General features: G+C 43.3%; 1 protein-coding gene and 1 non-coding gene across 2 annotated transcripts in view; both read right to left on the bottom strand.

Annotated features, from left to right (window-relative positions):
- Window positions 1-20,330, bottom strand: part of wwtr1 (WW domain containing transcription regulator 1) — a 167,248-nt gene that overhangs the window by 77,140 nt on the left and 69,778 nt on the right. The gene's annotated exons all lie outside the window — the stretch shown is intronic.
- trnak-uuu (transfer RNA lysine (anticodon UUU)) lies at window positions 3,014-3,086 on the bottom strand. The gene has a single exon. It is a non-coding gene; the product is annotated as a tRNA-Lys (tRNA).

The following is a 20,330-nucleotide window of genomic DNA, read 5'->3' as shown; positions in this document are numbered from 1 at the left end:
AGAACATGCTGATAGGGTTGCTAGAAGAGGCACATACATTAGGTATATTTAGACAGGCACTTGGATTAAAGAAGAATGAAAGGTTATGTGGGAAGGAAGGACTAGATTGATCTCAGAATAGGTTAAAAGGTCAGTACAACATCATGAACCAAAGGACCTATACCGCTTTGTACTGTTCTACGTTCGAATGTACCTTGGGGCATCCTGTAATTGGGAGATGCGCCATATAAATGACTTCATTTAGGGAGTTTTGTAGTAGCCAGGATTATGAGTATCCTTAGACCACTAATCTCAGCCTCATTATAGATGGGTGTAAAGATGAGTATAACAGCTACATTATTCGATGCTTCCCTTTACCTAGCACCTCAGGTCATCCCAAAATGTTTACAGCCAATGATTCAAGTGTAAATTCAGAGCAGGGGTGGACATTTGACTGCTCTGCTATTCACTGATGTAATTAACTTCTCACCTCCTGCATTCCCATCTACCCCAGTAACTCTTCATCCCGTCACTTAACATGAATCTATCTACCACTGCCTTCTGCCTCTCCTTTCACTGCCTTTGTCTTCCAAAGACCCATGACCCTCTGGAAGGAAAAGGTTACTTTGTCTCTTTCTGAAGAGGATGACCCTTGTTATCAAACATTAACTCCCACATATAGATTCTCCGTCATGCAGAATCATCCTCTCCAAATCCACCTTATCAAGATCCCCAAGATCTTACACGTTTCAGTAAAGATCCCCCTTACTATAATATAGAACACCGAACAGTACGAAATAGGAATAGGTCCTTCCACTCAAGAAATTAGAGTGAGCGGGTTCACTTCAAAGGAGATGAGAAGGGCAAGTTCTCTTACACAGAGAGTAGTGGGTGTATGAATTGTGCAGCCAAGGGTACTTATAGAAGCAAATATGAAAGAGGCTCTCCGATAAGCTCATGAATGCGCAGAGAATGGAGGGATATGGACCTTGTGTGGGTAGATTGCATTTATTTAGTTAGGCATTAATTACTTGTCTAATTAGTTTGGCCCATCATCTCAGGCCAAAGGGCCAATGTGTTCGATCTCCGCACGCCTTGAATCCTGGCTTCTGCATCTCTCCAGCACTGCCTGCAGCCGGTAAAGCCCTCATCGCTCGAAACCTCTCCCTACACCTCCCAGCATCTCTACTTTGAAGCCACTCTCCCTTAAACTCCACCTGTTTTACCAAGCTGTTGGTTTCCTGCCCAAGGAGTTACATAAGGTCTGGCGCCATTCCTCCTGTGCTATTTTACCCGGGTTAAAGCTACTATAGGATTTAAGTTGTTACCTTACATAAATTTCCAACCTTTTGCTCAGGTTTAAAATGAGTCAAAGGTTATAGAGTACAGGGAGGAGAATGGGGACCTAGATCTGACCACCCCTGATCTTACCAAAGTTCAAAGTACGTACATCATATCCTTACAGAGATTCGTCTCCTTACAGGCAACCATAAAACAAAGAAACCCAATAGCAACCATTTTTTTTAAATAGTCAAACACTCAATGTGCAGAAAAAAACTCAAATCATGTGAACAATAAAAGCTAGCAACTAACATTCAGATCTGCAGCAGGTCCAGGAGTCCATTGGTTGAAGGCCACAGTTTTAGTCTCAGTTCAGCGCAGATGAATAATCAAATGGTAGATCAGACTTGAGAGACAAAATGGTCCATTCGTCCTCGTACTTCTTATGTGCTTCATTATACAAAGCAGGGGAATAACCTGTGTTTTACTCCCAAAGATTTCGCAACCAAGAAGATGCAGTGGCTATACATCCACAAGGCAAGAGGATATCTTTTTTTAAAACTGCTAACAATGAATTCACACTTGATGTCTCTGCTGGGTAGCTTGCTCATAGAGTCATAAAGTAACACAGGCTGAAAACAGGCCCTTTAGCCTGACTGGTCCAGACTGACCAAGCTGCCCACCAAGCTAATCCCACTTGTCCGCATTTGGTCCTGATCTATTTACACCCCTCCTATCCCTGTACTTCTCCAAAGATCTTTAAGTGCTGTTATTGTACCAGTCTTAGCCACTTCCTCTGGCAGCTTGCTCCACATAGGCTCCACATAGGCACCACCTTTCGCATGAAGAAGTTGCCCCACAAGTCCCTTTTATATCCCTCACTTCTCACCTTAAATATCTGCCTCTAGTTTTCAGTTCACTCTCCCTCAGAAAAAGACTTTATGTGCTCACCCTATCTATAGTCCTTACAATCGTATACACCTCTAAGATCACCCCTCAAATTCCTATGCTCCAAGGAATAATGTCCTTGCTTGCCCAGCCTCTCCCTATAACTCAGGCCTTTAAGTCCTGGCAGCATTGTCGCAAATCTTCTCTCCACTCTCTCCTGTTTAATAAGGTCTATCCTACAAAAGCATGGCTAACACTGGAGAAAATACTTTGTGCAGTCTCATCTTCCTTGTATATTCTTTTATGAATTTACGCCATTCTGACCATTTTGCTAAAATCCAAAGCTCCTTGTAAGTGAATTTAACACAACGCGACATGCAATCCATCTTCATCAGTAAGGTTTCAACTCTGACAAGACCCTGCTAAATTTATTTCTTAAATAAAGGCTACCCAAGATTATCGTAGCACTCTGGCACGATTTAGAAGCAAGCAATTACTTGCTGTCTCGGAATTTCTTTCCAGGGTGAGCAATTCTCTCCTCCTTGTCATAGTTTCCAACTGATAAGGAGGTCTTGCAAAGGTCACTCCTTTAAAACGCTCCAGCACTGAGTGAAGAGGCTGGGGGTGGGCGAGAACAGAGAGCAGGAATAAAGGCAGCCGGAATGGAGAAGTGAGCGGCTGCTTGCTGTAGCACTGCCCCTTTGGAGCACACTGGCACTGGGGCAGCAGCGCCGGTCAGCCAAAGCACCCTGACACTAACTGACATGGAGGTGACCACAAAAACTGGCAATCTAGCAATGCAGTTCTCATAGAGTTGTATAGCTCAGAAATGAGACCTTCAAACCAAAACATCTTGGCAATACAACGCCTGAACAGGGACTTGAACCCTGGACCCTCAGATTAAAAGTCTGATGCTCTACCGACTGAGCTATCCAGGCTCTGGAAAGGTCGATGCCAGGATCAAAGAGATTCATGTGGGAATCCCGTGGAACCACGTGGAGCACCAACTTTACACCTACAGGTTATGTTTTCTTTTTTTGTAAACACAAAACCGATATTTGCTCTGCATTTCCTCACAGGTACCACCATTCAAATTTATCCCAGCTTTGAAGACACATTCTAAGATCTTCTTACCCTGAAGCCTATGCAATATCTTTTTACTCAACTAATACCCACAAAATTATACAAAATTATGAGAACGGGTAAATGCATGCAGGCTTTTTCCACTGAGGTGGTTGGGGGGGGGGCGGGAAACGACCTAGAACAAGAGGTCATAGGTTAAAGGTAAAAGGTGAAGTGTTTAAGGGGAACTTGAGAGGGAACTTCTTCGCTCAGAGGGTGATGAGTGTGTGTGGAATGAGCTAACAGCAGAAGTGGTGGATATGGGTTTGATTTCAACATTTAAAAGAAAATTGGATAACTACAGGGTGTGGAGCTATCTGTCTGGGTGCAGGTTAATTATATCAGGCAGAAGGGCATATTCAGCATGGATTAGATGGGTCGAAGGGCCTGTTTCTGTGCTTTAGTGTTCTGTGACTCCATGACACATAACACTCACTCCAACCCTCCACAATCTAAACTTGTCCTCGATTTAACCCACCAACATGGCCGCGAAATGGCCAGTTAATTTTTGATGATACACTGCTGGCCAAGGACAGACTTAGAAGCAGAAGGCTGTTTCCATGTTGAGTGACCCTATGACTCTTGGGTCACCCTGTTCAGTCGGTCAGTGTCTGTGAAGAGAGGAAATTTGTCTTTTATACTGATGACGCAGCAGCGTAGCAGCTAACGTGATGCCATTACAGCCAGGGGTGTCAGGGTTCACAGTCTAATCCCGACGGCATCTCTAAGAAATTGTACGTCCTACCCATGGGCACATGGGTTTTTCCGGATGCTCCGGTTCCCTCCCACAGTCCAAAGATGTACTGGTTAGATGACTATAGCTGGTCCTGTGATTGGGCTAGAGTTAAATAGATGGTGCAGCTCATTGGCCCAGAAGGGCCTGTTCCACATTGTATCTCGAAATAATAAATACCCCTTCACTCATTTACATATTGATCAACAGTCACCGATCCCATCTAGGCAGGTGAGAGAGATGAAAACATACCTCTGTCCCCCACGCCCCAATACAGGACACGTACCAGAAGTACTGCATCCGCAGAACCCTCAGCATTGTCAAGGGCCACTCAGATCCATCCCACAGTCTCACTGACTCCTACTGTCAGGCAGAAGGTACCGCAGTATAAGAACAAGGACTGGTAGGCTGGGTAACAGCTTCTTCCCACAGGCTGTGAGACTTCTGAACACCCTGATACCACCCAGCACACACTATTTAGATTGTTAGATTAGATTTTAGATTATGAGGACACTCAGTCCTCATTTATTGTCATTTAGAAATGCATGTGTTAAAAAATGCTACAATGTTCCTCCAGAATGATATCACAAGAAACACAGGACAAACCAAGACTAAAACTGACAAAACCACATAATCATGACATATGGTTACGACAGTGCAAAGCAATACTGTAATTTGATAAAGAGCAGACCATGGGCACGGTAAAAAAAAGTCTCAAAGTCCCGATAGCCCCATCATCTCACGCAGACAGCAGAAGGGAGAACTCTCCCTGCCATGAACCTCCAAGCGCCGCAAACTTGCCAATGCAGCACCATTGGAAGCACCCGACCGCAGTGGACTCTGAGTCCGTCCGAAAACTTCGAGCCTCTGACCAGCGCTTCAACACCGAGCACTGAGCACCATCCTCTGCCGAGCGCTTCGACCCCGCCCTGGCCGCCGTGCAACAAGCAAAGCCAAGGACTCGGGGCCTTCCCCGCCAGAGATTCTGGACCACACAGTAGCAGCGGCAGCGAAGCGGGCATTTCAGAAATTTCACCAGATGTTCCTCCATGCTCTCACGTCTGTCTCCATCAAATCAGAATTGTGCACGGCATCCTACTTGACAGATAACAGATATCACCACCGGAGTGGCCGCTACGAGCTGCGTCGCGCCGCCATCTTCTCCTCCCTCATTTTATTTATGACAGTGCCAATAGCATTGTACAGTTGCATATTTATCTATATATCATATATTCACTTTGTCAACTTGTATGTCTACAGAATACTTCTTTATTATTATTGTGTTAATATTATTTTATGTGCTCTATGTGATATATATACTGTGTTTTTCACCTTGGTCCCTGTGGGACATTTGTTTCATTTAGCTGTATACATGTGATAGCTGAATGACAATAAACTGAGCTTGAAGAATTAACCCACGTATCTCCTGAGGAATAAAAGATAAATAGGTCTGTTCAACCTCATACATGTGCTTCAGTAATGCTGTTTCAGGAGCACAGGGGATAATAGATTCTAAAAATAAATGCCCTGGTTATCCTCCTTCACAAGTAGGTGAAAAGGGTTTTTTTGCCCAGCCTGTTGAAATTCTTCCACAGGGTGCCAACGTCTTTGAACGGGGTGGCTCTTATTGTACCTCGCCAATTGCCTGTGGAGACAAATACTTGCTTGGGGCATTTCAGAGGGCAGTTAAGGACTAACAACACATGGGAATAGCTGTATCCTCAGGTCCCATGGATCATTTAAAGGGAAATATTTGTCTTTGGTCCCCTGCAAGAAGTTTGGCCCGATGTTGTATTCACCTTTCACTGGAATCCTTGCAGATGAAGTTCTTGCCTGTGTTTAATTAGAGTAAATCCCTGATACTCTTGAATAAAAGGTAACAATGTTTGAACTAATGCAGCTACATGCAAGATCATTGGCAGACAAATACCTCGAGGGCTTGAGTTTGTAAATTAGAGGGAACTTTCCACACCCTCCCTTACCTACACTGCAGTTCAAAGTTGAGATTCATCTAAATTTTTTCTATAAATTAAACACTACTTCCAGCTTCCAACATAGCCCACGGCAGATAATTATCAGTTTCAAAGCATTATTAATGAAAGAGCTCTTCCAAAGGAAGTAGGTCCTCCGATCACAGCACTGAAACCATCAAAGCAACCTCCTTCATGCCTTAATTGTTACTAACAGGGTGAGAGAGATTAATTCTGAACACAGCCTCAAATTAATCCTTAGCAGCAGATGCCTGGGAAAGGAAGGTTTTGCAATAAAAGGAAGATTTGGATTTATGCATATTCTCGCCTGTACTCTGGACTTAGCAAGAGCTATATCTGACTTCTAAAAATCTGACGGTCTTCTATAGATGTGCAGTGGAGAGTATATTGACTGGTTGCATCATGGCCTGGTATGGAAACACCAATGTCCTTGAATGGAAAATCCTACAAAAGGTAGTGGATACGGCCCAGTCCATCACGGGTAAATCCCTCCCCACCGTTGAGCACGTCTACACGAAGAGCTGTCGCAGGAAAGCAGCATCCATCATCAGAGACCCCACCACCCAGGACATGCCCTCTTCTCACTGCTGCCATCAGGAAGAAAGTACAGAAGCCTCAGGACTCACACCACCAAGTTCAGGAACAGCTTCCCCCCGCCCCCACAACCATCTGGCTCTTGAACCAAATGGGATAACTTCACTTGTCCCATCACTGAAATGCTCCCACAGAAATAGTCTGAGGCGGGAGGAGAAGATGGCGACGCGACGCAGCTCGCAGCAGCCACTCCGGTGAATGAGATCTGTTATCTGTCAAGTAGGGTGCCGTGAACAATCCTGATTTGATAGGACAGACGTGAGAGCATGGAGGAACATCTGGTGAAACTTCTAAAATGCCTGTTTCACTGCCGCTGCTACCGTGTGATCCAGAATCTCCGGAGGGGAAGGCCCCGAGTCCTCGGCTTTGCTTGTTGCTCGGCGGCCAGGGTGGGGTCGAAGCGCTCGGCAGAGATGGTGCTCAGTGCTCGGTGTCGGAGGGCTGGTCGGAGGCTCGAAGTTTTTGGATGGACTCAAGAGTCGGCTGCAGTCAGGTGCTTCCAATGCATCGGCAAGTTTGTGGCGCTTGGAGGAGCAGGAAGAGTTTCTCCCTTCTACCGTCTGCGTGAGATGATGAGTCAATCGGGACGAGACTTTTTTTTACCGTGCCCATGGTCTGCTCTTTATCAAATTACAGTATTGCTTTGCACTGTTGTAACTATATGTTATAATTATGTGGTTTTGTCAGTTTTAGTCTTGGTTTGTCCTGTGTTTCTGTGATATCTTTCTGGAGGAACATTGTATTATTTTTTAATGCATGCATTTCTAAATGACAATAAACGAGGACTGAGTGTCCTCATAATTTAATGATCAACATATTGACTCACTTTCAAAGTTTCTTCATCTCATGTTCTCAATATTTATTTCTTAATTATTTATTATTATTATTTCTTTCATTCTGTATTTGCACAGTTTGTTGACTGGTGGAACACCCAGGTTGGAGCGCTCATTCATTGATTCTGCTATGGTTATTATTCTACTTTTTTTTGTGTGCCATACTCTGCCAGTAGCCTCGGCGACCACTTTTCAAGTGGTTGTCTTGGAGGAAAGACTCTGTGAGTGGTCCCCCACGTCCTTCTCACAGTGCAGTTTTTTTTTTACGAGGTCGAGTTGCAAGCTCGACACTCAACACGGATGGAAAGCGTGCCCGGGAGCGGCCCGACTGGATTCGAACTCGGGAACCTTCGCTCCGGAGTCCGGCACTGATGTCACTGCGCCACCACTCTATGTATGCTCACAAGAAAACAAAACTCAGGGTTGAATATGGTGACATATATGTGCTTTGAAGATAGATTTTCTTTGAACTTTGAACACTTTATTGCTATTGTTTTCTAGTGTGGTCTCCCTTGGCAACTTGGGGAAAGGAGGAATTTCTGCATTGCTGGATCCCACACAGTGCAGTGTATCTGATCATGGGATCATCACCTTTTGGGTCTGGATGTTGAACGATCCAGAGATGCAAATTCAAGCTCCAGAACAGATTTTGGTGAATTCCAGTTCAAATTAATCTGGCCTTAAAAGTCTGGTATCAGTAATATGGCCATAAATTAATTGAATTCTTATGAGAAGTTGTTTTGCTTCAGAGATCTCTGAAGCCAATTCCTTATCAGATCTAATCTATATCTAGTCCTAAATAAAAAGTTAAATGAAATGGCCTAGCAAGAAGCAATTAGGGAGAGGCAACAAACACTGGCATTTTCTATAAGACTATAAGACGTATGAGCTGAATTAGGCCATTTGGCCCATCGAGTCAGCTCCATATTCCATCATGGCTGATTTATTCTCTCTCAACCCCATTCTCCTGCCTTCTCCCTATAACCTTTGACACCCTTACTAATCAAGAACCTATCTACCTCTGATTTAAATATACCCAATCACTTGACCTCCACATCTGTCTATGGCAATGAATTCTGCAGATTTACCTCCCCCCGGCTAAAGAAATTATTCCTCATCTCTATTCTAAAGGGGCATTTTTTTTTACCATGCCCATGGTCTGCTCTTTATAAAATTATGGTATTGCTTTGCACTGTTGTAACTGTATGTTATAATTATGTGGTTCTGTCAGTTTTAGTCTTGGTTTGTCCTGCTTTACTTGTGATATCATTCTGGAAGAACATTGTATCATTTTTTTAATGCATGCATTTCTAAATAACAATAAACGAGGACTGAGTGTCCTCATAATCTAATCTAATCTAATCCTTCTATTCTGAGGCAGTGTCCTCTGGTTCTAAACTCTTCCACTAATGAAAAGATCCTCTCTGTTTATGCCTTTCAATATTTGGCAGGTTTCAATTCCATGAGTGGTTAAGAAGATCCCATCTTTCCTGATTTCGGCTGAGGGGTTAATATCAGTAAGCATCCAGGAGTGAACCTCACTACTCACTGACAATATAGTGCCATAGAATCTTTTAGATTTGTCTAAGTGAGTGGACAATATCTCAGCTCAACTTCATTCCCACAACACCCTGCCACCACCGAGGTCTCGTCACTAGGACAGCAAGTTGTTTACTGTTTATCTGTGCTGTGAGTCAGATTTTATTAACTTATTTGTGGTAATATTTTGTTTTATTTGCTGTGTGAGAAAATGCATAGTGGGTGCACTGTGGTCCATAGGAATGTTCGTTCATTCGCCTGTGTATATGTATAGTCAGATGACAATAAACTTGAACTTGAAATGTGAGTAATACACCCATTTCTGATTCTGTTTTTGAGTTGTACAAGATGTCGGTGAGGCCACATTTAGAATATTGTGTTCAGTTCTCCTTTCCCTGCTATGAGAAGGGTGTGATTAAGTTGAACAAAAGTGTGGAGGAGATCTATGAGGACATTACTGGGACTTGAGGGACTGAGTTCTAGAGGGAGGTTTGTGCAGACTGGAACTTCTTTCATTGGAGTGTACGAGAATGAGGAGTGATCCCATAGAAGCATATAAAATCATGAGGGGCAGAGATGGGGCGAATGCATGCAGTCTTTTTCCCAAGGTATGGAAATCAAGAATGGGCTAGGTTTAAGGTGAGAGGGGAAAGATGAGAGGAGAGGAACTTGAGGAGGAACTATTTTTAAACAAAGGGTGGTATGTATGTGGAATGAGCTGCCAGAACAAGTATTTGAAGCAGGTACAATAACAACATTTTAAAGACAGTTGGACGGGTACATGGATAGGAAAGATTAGTGGGATATGGGCAAGTTTGACAAACATGAATAGGCCATCTTATTCGGCACGATCTCGTTGGCCAAAGGGCTGTTTGATTCTACGACTCAAAGTCAAAAACAAAACAGCTTTGGGCTCCTTGTGAGTTTTGAAAGTTTGTGAACTTATACGCGCCAACTACCCACTTTCTATTTTTGGCAAGATATTCTCAAAAGAAATGCCAAAGTCTGTTACTAAATTTGATCCTTTTCAGAGACACCAAGGAACTACCAAAAGGGTTCTGCGAGGAAGCAAAATAAGATTATAGGAAAAGACTCACATTTGTGCTTGTGGGTTCCTGTCTGAATGAAGAGGCTAGTGTTGTTCGCATGATGTGCACTGAGGCACCAAGCCCATTTTAGAGAGGGACCACTCACCCGGTTTGCTTCGATCAGACTCTGTAAACAGGGCTGGCCTCCGTGGGTCAGAGATCACATTGCATAATGCAGGAACAAGAGTCAATATTCATGGAATGGAAGGAGGAAAGAGCTTGCAGTGGAACTGAAAAGGGCTTGTGTCCCTCCATCTGCCGATCGCTGCCCCACTTATGCACAATGTTCAACAAATGAGTTTATTCAGAGTTTAAAGTGCTGGCGCCAACTGAATCAGAATAGAGTTTTAATATCACTAACACATGTCATGAAATTTGTTGTCTTGTGGCAGCAGAACAGTGCAATAAATTTTTAAAACTGTAACTTACAATGAGAAAGTAGCCAGGATTCCCTTCGTTTATTTGGGACAATGCGGAGCTTAATTAGGGCAGGAGATTGTTGCCGAACAGTTTCTAACTAGCATCAGCTGTGTTCATGGCTGTTCGACACCAGACCAGACTTTGAGCCATCAGTTTTTAAACAGTGACAGTAGCATGTCTTTGTGTTCAAAAAGCGCAAACACATTTTTGTGACTGATAGTTGCTGAGAAACAAGCAGTAAGACAATTTGGAACTATTTTGCTCAACGCAGTTTCAAGCACGCAAGCTTGGGGATTCCAGAAATGGACAGGCGTGAAAATGAAAACAAGTTCACTACTTCAACAAGTTAGAAACTACGAAGAATTTGAAGGTATCGACAATCATCTTGAATGTTACAATGAAAATGAAGATTTGGAGGATGCAGTCGTATAAAGCAGGAGTTCCCAATATTTTTTGGGTGCCAACAGACCCCTACCATTAACCGAGGGATCCGTGGACTCCAGGTTTGAGAACTCTTGGTCCAACGCATTGCATGAAGGAAGTCCATTATCTGCACTGGGTGTCTGAACTGATTCTGTTCACTTATAGTCAATTGAGAGAATATGGCAGATGAGTTCCTCCATCAATAACTATTTGGAACTAATACACAGTCTTATAGTACTGTAGAAGTATTGGTAGTGTTCCAGTTTGTTCTGTATTTCAATTAAATACACAAATTGTTACTCAGTTAAACAGTAGTTTATCTTCTTTATATCTTTTAATTATTTCCATGCAACTTCGGTTAATTGGGGCAGATATATATTTATATATTACATACAGTACTGTGCAAAAGTCTTAGGTTCATATGTACAGCTGCCTGAAGGAGTTGTATGTTCCCCCTGTGACCATGCAGATTTCCTCTGGGTTCTCCAGCTTCCTCCCAGAGTCCAAAGGTTAGTAGGTTAATCAGTCACTGTAAATTGTCTTGTGATTATGCTAGTGTTAAATAGATGGGTTGCTGAGCCAGAAGGATCTATTCCACACTGTATCTCTAAATAAAATATAGGTTTGACTTCTTTTATGCATTGGTATTTTTCAGTATTAGTCTGGTTTTGTATACATTTTCATAAAATTCAATTGCATTTCTTTTTTTCCTGATAATACCTGCAAGAAAAATGAACCTCAGGGTAGTATATGATAATAAATTAACTTTGACATTTTAAGGGCTTGGATAAAATAAAATCTATCAAGGAAGGCCAGTGGATGTGTCCGATGTTCTGTACGCGCTCACAAAAGCTCCTGATTCTCCTCCCGCTCACTTACACCAGGGGCAATTTGCAGTGCCACTGAGCCTACCAACCCACATGTCCTTTAGACATGGGAGGAAACCTAGACAGTCATGGGCAACATGCATACTCACCTCAATTTTGCCCATTTCTAAGCCTTGTACATCCATCCAAAGGCACAGGCCAGGTCACAATGCCCTCCTACTGGGCCCTAACTATTATGCCTAGAAATTCTGCGGATACCATCCCTGTTCCTCCTTCTGTATAGCTTCCGTGAACTAGTAAATATACTATTGTCAATGTGTGATGTCAAATGATGGGGAGGGAATAGTAGAGGAATTGTGTCCCCTGGACTAGTTAGGCAGCATACCTCTTCTAGTCTGTAGACGTTGGCTTGTTGAAGATCTTCTATATGTTAAGGGCAACTAATCTACTAAAGACAATGATACTGATATACCTGATAGAAATGATCATGGTAACTGATCACAGTCCAGTTAACACTATCTCACCAGTAAACAACCTAGCTTCACTACCCAAACAACTTTAGCATCAGGAAAGTCTGCTGTAGGCAGAAACGATCAGCAAACCCATCTACACAGGACCTGACAGACACTTCATAAAAAAGTCAAAGAATGTAAGAGTATCGCAAAAAAAAGACAGCAAGGTGTTCAGACTTAGGATTTATGGAAGGATCAGAAATGAAGAAAGTTCAAAGAGGACTAGAATAAATTAAATTTATAAAGCAAGGATGGATTTGTATGTTAATGAACTTCAGTTAGTTTAACACTTTGCAGTGGGTTCAACTCCTGCCTCTATCTGTAAGGAGTTTGTAAATTCTCCCCGAGACCGTGTATATATCCTCTGGGTGCTCCAGTTTCCTCCCTCGTTCCAAAGACATATGGGCTTGCGTGAGTCGAGGACATGCTGAGTTGGAGAAGGAGACATGCTGCCCCCGATACATCCTTGACACAAACGACGCATTTCACGGTATGTGACAAATAAATCCAATCTGTCTCTCTGCTCGGTTTTCCAGCAAGAATGCAATGCAACAAAATTATAACTACTTCACTGAAAGGATTCATCCAGCTTTCCAAAGGTTTGGACGACCAAGTGTCTACACCTCACACCAGGCACTGTGTATGTGATGCCGACCCAATTACAGTATTGAGGGAATGCTACACTGTGTTTCGACAAATAGCTACACTGAAACCGTGCGTGCCTTCTCAGGTGGATGAGGAGAATCACTGACACTAGAAGAAAAGCTTTGCATGTTAATCAGTATTTATGAGAAGAAGACTTCCAATTACTCTATCATGGCATCCCCTATGAGTAGTAACTTGTCATGTTCAGTATGGTGCAGGTATTGCCACGAGCACCTGCTCTTCACCATTTAAAAAAGCAAAAAGGGTGCTAATTCAGCGTCTCATCTGGGCTACCGCTTCAGCCAAAGTTTTGTGCTTGAGTCTTTAGTGGGACTTGAACACACAACACTTTGACTTAGAGGTTACAGCAGAGCCGTAGTTGGCACTCACTCCTCATCCAGCCTTCAATGAGGGTCAGATCGCTTACTTCCCTTCAATGTTCAGATAGGATGCTCTTGAATCACACAGCAAATGCATTTCAGAAAGCATTTCACCAGACAGAAAACTCCTTGGACTGTACTCCAGTGCGATTATTTTCCGCTCTTTATAACTTTCACGTTAAAGCTTCCAAACAGTAGCGGCCTCTGAACTCAATGGTGGCCAACAATGTAAATCCATGCATGCACTAGCACCGGTGTTTGAGAAAACCCAAAAAGTACAGGAAATGCAGGAAGGAATAAACTGCCATTCACACAGTGCTCTGTATCTCACATAAAAAAAAACAAGGAGGATTTATTTGGGGCTTGGAAGCAAGATCAGAACATTCATTCCTTAATGGAGACACAGAGCCTGCAGACGCTGGAATGTAGAGCAAGGCTGAAGAAGCCCAGCGGGTCTAGCAGCATCTATAGAGGACAGTTGACATTTCAGGTTGAGACCCTTCATCTGGACAGAGGATCGGATGAAGATTCTTGATCCAAAATGTCGACTATTTTCCTCCACAGAGCATGAGAAAGCCTGCAGTTGCTGGAAATCTGAAGAAACACAAACAAAATGCTGGAGGGACTCAGCAGGTCAGGCAGCATCTGTGGCGACAAATGGACAGCTGACGTTTTGAGACGAGACCCTTCATTTGGACAGATGAAGAGTCTTGATCCAAAATGTTGACTATTTCCCTCCATAGAGACTGCTTGACCTGCTGAGTTCCTCCAGCACAGGGGTTGCCAACTGGGGTCCACAGACCGCTCCCCCCACCTGGTTAATGGTAGGGGTCCATGGCATAAAAGAGGTCGGGAGCCCATGCTCTAGCGTATTGTGTACTGATTCATTCCTTCTCAGTATCCTGTTCCAGCTTTCTCCTCATACCCTGTATCCCTTAAACTCTTAAGGACATTCTCCACATGGACTGGAGGGTAGCAACTGGCCACCCATAACAACGAAGATCCAGGTGTCACTGTGGCCACTGCAAACCTATTCAATAAACCCAGAGGGCTTAAAGGCAGGATGATCCCAACACGCTCCAATGTGGAAAGAACTTCACTCTGGTCAAATTCGGCCCACCCTGCTGGAATCTGGTCACCCATCTGGAGGTGTGACCCTTAAATTGACCTCATGTAGGGAAAAAAAACTGGCCCCACAGACAGTGACAGGAAGAATACATTTTGTTTGCGATAAGCAAACTGGTGACAGTATTGTCTTCAGTGGGCATCTGTCAAAGTGGGATCTTGCAAAAAAAAAAGAGGTTTTAAAGGGGGTGGGGGAGAAGTTGATGAGGGCATCAGTGATCTTGACAGGGTCTGAACTTCTTGCCTATTCTACAGATCTCAACAATGAAGCAAGATTACTCAGACAGATCTGCAAAATAATCCACAACTTGCTTTTTTCCAGTCTAGAATGTTAGAATACTCAGGAAATCCTGTCAGACACTTGCTGTTTGCATATGGCTGGAAAAAAATGGTCCTTTGCCATGAAAAACAGATCACGGCAAGCCTTCTGGCCCAAATCTGCACTCACTTTAACTCTTTCACAAAGAGACAGTCTGTAATACGTGCCTCTCTCCTTAACTCAGGTCCAAACACAAGGAATCCCTCTCAAAGGAAACATCAAATGTACAGCCAGCCCAAACATGGACTGCCTCCTCGAGAAAATAACCTCAATGTTGCTTTTGATTTGTTTGTGAACTAGGTTTGGCCAGCCATTTGTGGTTGGGCAAAAGATATTTAAATATTTCTTTAACAGAGAGGGACTGATGTCTGGTGTCAACGCATAGTCAGCTAGAAAAATTCAGCAGCGTCGGTGGGAGGAAAGAAACTGTCAAAGTTTCGGGCAAAAGCCCTGCTTCAGGACTGAGAGCGGAGAGACAGGTTGGCCAGAACAGAGAGAAGAGAACTCCGAGGTGTATGGAGGACTGAGGAGGGGTATGATATGGCAGTGAGAAGGGGTGGAGCTGGAAGACTGTACGAAATATTGACAATTCCTTTCCTCTCACAGATACTGCTCAACCTGTTACGGTCTTCCAGCAGACTGCGTATTGCTCAGTATTCCGGCCGCTGCAGTCTCTCTTACGTCTGGTATTTCTGACCACTTCTTCTGATCTGTTAGCCAAGAGGATTAAAACATAAGGTGCTGAAGCTTGCAAGATTTAAAACTTGCTTTTAATCAATCAACTTGAGAAAGATGATACACTTCATCCTCACAGATAAAACAACCAACAGAGAAGCTTCTGCTCCAGTGCGGGCCGTCTCTGAACTCTGAAAACATTACTGATCTTTATAACACGTAGGAATTTAAAACAGCAACAGCAGACTAAGATTTGATTCCGAATTTCACCAAAGGCTTTAAAAGGCAAGACTTGCATTTAAATAGATTTTCAGAGTAAGCCAGGGTGTTTTGCAATGAATGAAGATTTGGATGCACTCGTATTATAAGAAAAATGTGCAAATTAAAACATCCACAAACAATAAGGTGATACAGACCACATGTCTGATCATCTTACTAATAATTAAGGAGTAAATGTTTGCCAGGGTTCCAGTGAAAACTTCTATCCTTTACTCGGTCTGAAGAACAGCATAGCCCTTCCTCAGCACTTCAATGGAGATCAAAAAGACTAAACTTGCAGGAAATCTGAAATGTTACTTATTTCTCTCTCCACAGATGCTGCTTGACGAACTGAGTGAAAATAGAACATTCAACGGTACAGGCCCCTCGGCCCACAATGTTGTGCCAACCTTTTAACCTCCTCTAAGAGCAATCTAACCCTTTCCTCAAGTGTTACACCTTGGTAGGTCAAATGTAAAGAGACAGTACCCTGTTAAGGGAAAGAACAGTATTGATGAGCAGAGGGATTTTAGTGTCCAAGTTTATAGCTCAACAGTCTACACAGATGGCCTCTATGTTGCCTGGGTTAGAGGACATGTGCTATAACAAGGCATTGGACAAACTTGGGTTGTTTTCTCTGGAGTGGCAGAGGCTAAGGGGAGAGGTTTATTAGATTATGAGAGGCACATAGATAAGAGTAGACAGACAATATCGTTTTCCAAGGTTGAAACGTGTAATACCAGAGGTCATGCATTTAAGGTGAGGGTGGTAACTTCAAAGAAAATGTGAGGGACGATTTTTTTAAAAAAAAACACAGAGAGTGCTGGAAGAAACAGAAACATTGGAGACTTTTAAGAGACATTTAGATGAACACGTGAATGTGAGGGGAATGGAATGATCTGGACATTGTGTAGGCAGAAGGGATTAGTTTAAACACCAGGAAATCTGCAGATGCTGGAATTTCAAGCAACACACATAAAAATTGCTGGTGAACGCAGAACGTCAATCCTGACGAAGGGTCTCGTCCTGACGAAGGGTCTCGGCCCGAAACGTCGACTGTACCTCTTCCTAGAGATGCTGCCTGGCTGCTGCCTTCACCAGCAATTTTTAAGTGTGTTGCCAGAGATTAGTTTAGTTGGCTATTTGATTACTAATTTAATTGGTTCAGCACAACATTGTGGGCCAAAGGGCCTGTTCCTGTGATGTACTCTTCTATGTTCTATGTTCCATGACCCACCATTTTTCTATTTTCCATGTGCCTATCTAAGAGTTTCTTAAATGTCCCTAATGTATCTGCCTCTCCCACCACCCCTAGCAGCGTGTTCCACACACCTATCACTCCCTGTGTAAAAGAACTTACTTCTGACATTCCCACCCCATTTACTCCAATCACATTAAACGTTACGTCTCCCCATATTAGCCATTTCTGCCTTGGGAAAAAGGCTCTGGATGTCCACTTTATCATCTTGCACACCTCTACGAAGTCTCCAACCACTCCATCACGTACTTAGGTTTTCTACCATTTTGACTCAGGGTTGTTCCGACATGTGTTACTTAACACAATTCAATTCATATCTAAGTTACCTTTGACACCCCTTGGTTGGCTACACCTTGTATCATTTCTGGCTGGCTCAGATTTGGGATTTGTCTCACTGGCGACTGCAACCTTGCTGTTGGGCTGCAGACATTTGCAAGCAAACTAGTTAACTTAAAAGGTACGCTTCAAATTTTTGTGGTCTCGGAACAATCAGAGTACACAGAACTGGCTGATTCCACAACTGGGGTTTATTATCGATATCGTGCTGTTCCATACTGACTGAATAAAATCCTCCCCCACCACCCACAGAATAAATACAGGCATTGCACTACACCTTTCAGTACAAGAAGGGGAGGAGCAACATTTTGGCAAAGACAGGATTTGCTCTATGCCTTCAGAAGTTCCTCATGTTTAATACTTCTTCAAAAACAAAAGGCTTTAACAGAAGCATTGCTATGTTTTGCATTTGAAGCAACTCCATGACACTGTCGGGAAGTAACACAGAATATAGTTGCTAGCACGGTACAGCTCTCCGGCCCATGCTGTTCTGCCAACATTTCAATCTACTCCATGGTCAATCCCGCCTATGAAGGCTTCTCTCCTACATAACCCTCCATTTTGCTATCATCCATGTGCCCAAGTGTCTCTTAAAAATTCCTAATGTATCAGCCTCGACCGCCGACCGTGGCAGTGCGTTCCCTGCACTGAACACTGTGTAAAAACATATCTTTGACATTCCCAGGAGAAGAAGAGCAGCTGTCAAGAGCTGCAGCGAAAACTAAGATAGCATGATCAGTACACCATTAAGCACCAAATATTCACTCCGACATTAATGAACCCACTCTTTCAATACACAATTGAGATCTTCATTTTTCACTTTACGCAGTGTTTTTCTATTTTTCATTGACTTCTGCTCATTACATATGCTCCACCACAGGGCTGTGTGCTTAGCCCCCTGCTCTGCTTGCTGCATGGTCATGACTGTGTGGCTAAGCCAATCCCATATTCAAGTTTGCTGACGACACCGCTGCCGTTGGCCAACTGAAAGGTGGTGAAGAATCAGCATATAGGAGGGAGATTGAGAATCTGGCTGAGCGATGCCACAACAACAACCTCTCACTCATTGTCCGCAAGACCAAGGAGCTGATTATTGGCCTCAGGATGAGTAAACTGGAAGTCCATGAGCCAGTCCTCATCTGGGACCTGAAGGGGAGAGGTGTTATAATTCCTCGGTGTTATAATTTTACAGAACCTATCCTGGACCAAGCACAGCCGCAGCACCACTACTTCCTTATAGGTTTGCAAAGATTTGGCATGAGATCTAAAACTTAGACAAACTTCTATAGATAAGTGGTGGAGACTACGTTGACTGGCTGCATCACAGCCTGGTATGGAAGCACCGATGCCCTAAAACAGAAAATCCTACAAAAACTAGTGGATACCTTCCAGTCCACAATGAGTAAAGCTCTCCCCAACACTGAGCACATTAACACAGAATGCTGTCGCAGGGAAGCGACATGCATCACCAGGGACCCCAAACAACCAGACCACGCTCTCTTCTCACTACTGCCATCAGGAAGAAAGTGAAGGAGCCTCAGGGATCATGAACAGCTATTACCCCTCAACCATCAACTCCTAAACCAAAGCAGATAACTTCACTCACCCCATCACTAAACTGTTCCCACAACCTACAGCCTCACATTGAAGAACTCTTCATCTCGTATTCCAATATTTATTGTTTATTTATTATTATTAGTTCTTATTTTTCTTTTGTATTTGCACAATTTGTTGTCTTTTGCACATTGGTTGCTTGTTCCTCCTGTTGAGCGCACTCTTTTATTGATTCTCTAATGGATCTCAGAAAATGAATCTCAGGGCTGATCTCAATTTACTTTGAATTTTGAACTTTGATATGTGAGGTCACTTCTCAGAGCTGTCTGTGGTGTGCAGAGAAACCTTTCCTGTGCCTTGTGGAATTTTCCATTTGTGACACCATCTCAGTGCTCAGAAAAACGTCGGATTTCGGAGGTTTTCGGGTAAGGGTGCTCAACCTGTACGTACACTCAGTCGCCACATTATTAAGTAGTCATACACCTGCAAGTATCTAATCAGCCAATCGTGTGGCAGCAGCTCAGTGCATTAAAACATGTAGACACGGTCAAGAGGTTCAATTGCTGTTCAGACCAACATCGAAATGGGTAAGAAACGTCTAAGTGACTTTGACTGTGGAATGATGGTTGGTGCCAGACGGGGTAACTTGAGTATCTCAGAAACTGCTGATCTTCTGGAATTTTCATGCACAACAGTCCCTGGAGCTTACAGAGAATGATTCAAAAAAACAACAGAAAAAATCCAGTGAGCAGCAGTTCCGTAGGTAAAAACAAGAGATCAGAGGAGAGAGGCCAGACTGGTTCAAGCTGGCAGGAAGACATCAGTGCCTCAACCATGGTTACAATGGTGGTGCGCAGAAGAGAATCTCTGAATGACAACACATTGAACCTTGAAGTGAAACACACACAATGCCACCTTATTAGGCGGGGTGCTACCTAATTAAATGGCCACCGAGTGTTTATGCCAAAATAAAGAGGGGTGAGGAGAGGCTCCTGCAGCCAGCAGAGCTCTTTTGGGCTGAATGGTCTCTTTCTATGTCACTAATATAAGCTATTTCCTCATGATGTTCGTAATTTACCTTGCAGAGACAAGCTGGAAACACGTGTTGTTTAAAGGGCTTTACTTGCACCTTCTGGGAATGTATCATCCATTTCTTCTTGTAGCTACTCCTTTTGTAATTGTGATCCAAGAAGACTTACGGCTGTCTACAGCCTATTGTGTGGCTCAAGGAAGAGAAAATTAGAACAGAGAATCAGAAAGCCAGTTTATCCAGTAGAATGTGAGTCACTCCTTAGAGGAACATCCAACCAAATCATTGCCTAACAATAACAATAGTTGGCATTGGTTCTTTGCGCTGGCCGGACTCTGGGAGACAGATACAAGTCCCTGCAGACTAGCCTGTTCAGTGCACACAGGGACATTGTGTCCCTTTATCAACGGAACTTCCTTGCAATCAATCATACATCAGCAAAAATAGTTCGACAAACATGACTGCAACCCATCTTGCAAGTTCACACGTTGCCTGACAATCTAAAGGCAAATCCATAGAA

This window comes from Mobula hypostoma, chromosome 4 (genome assembly GCF_963921235.1).
Source record: "Mobula hypostoma chromosome 4, sMobHyp1.1, whole genome shotgun sequence".
Taxonomy (NCBI): domain Eukaryota; kingdom Metazoa; phylum Chordata; class Chondrichthyes; order Myliobatiformes; family Myliobatidae; genus Mobula; species Mobula hypostoma.
The sequence above is the reverse complement of the archived record's forward strand: the minus strand, read 5'-3'. Positions and strand labels throughout refer to the sequence as shown.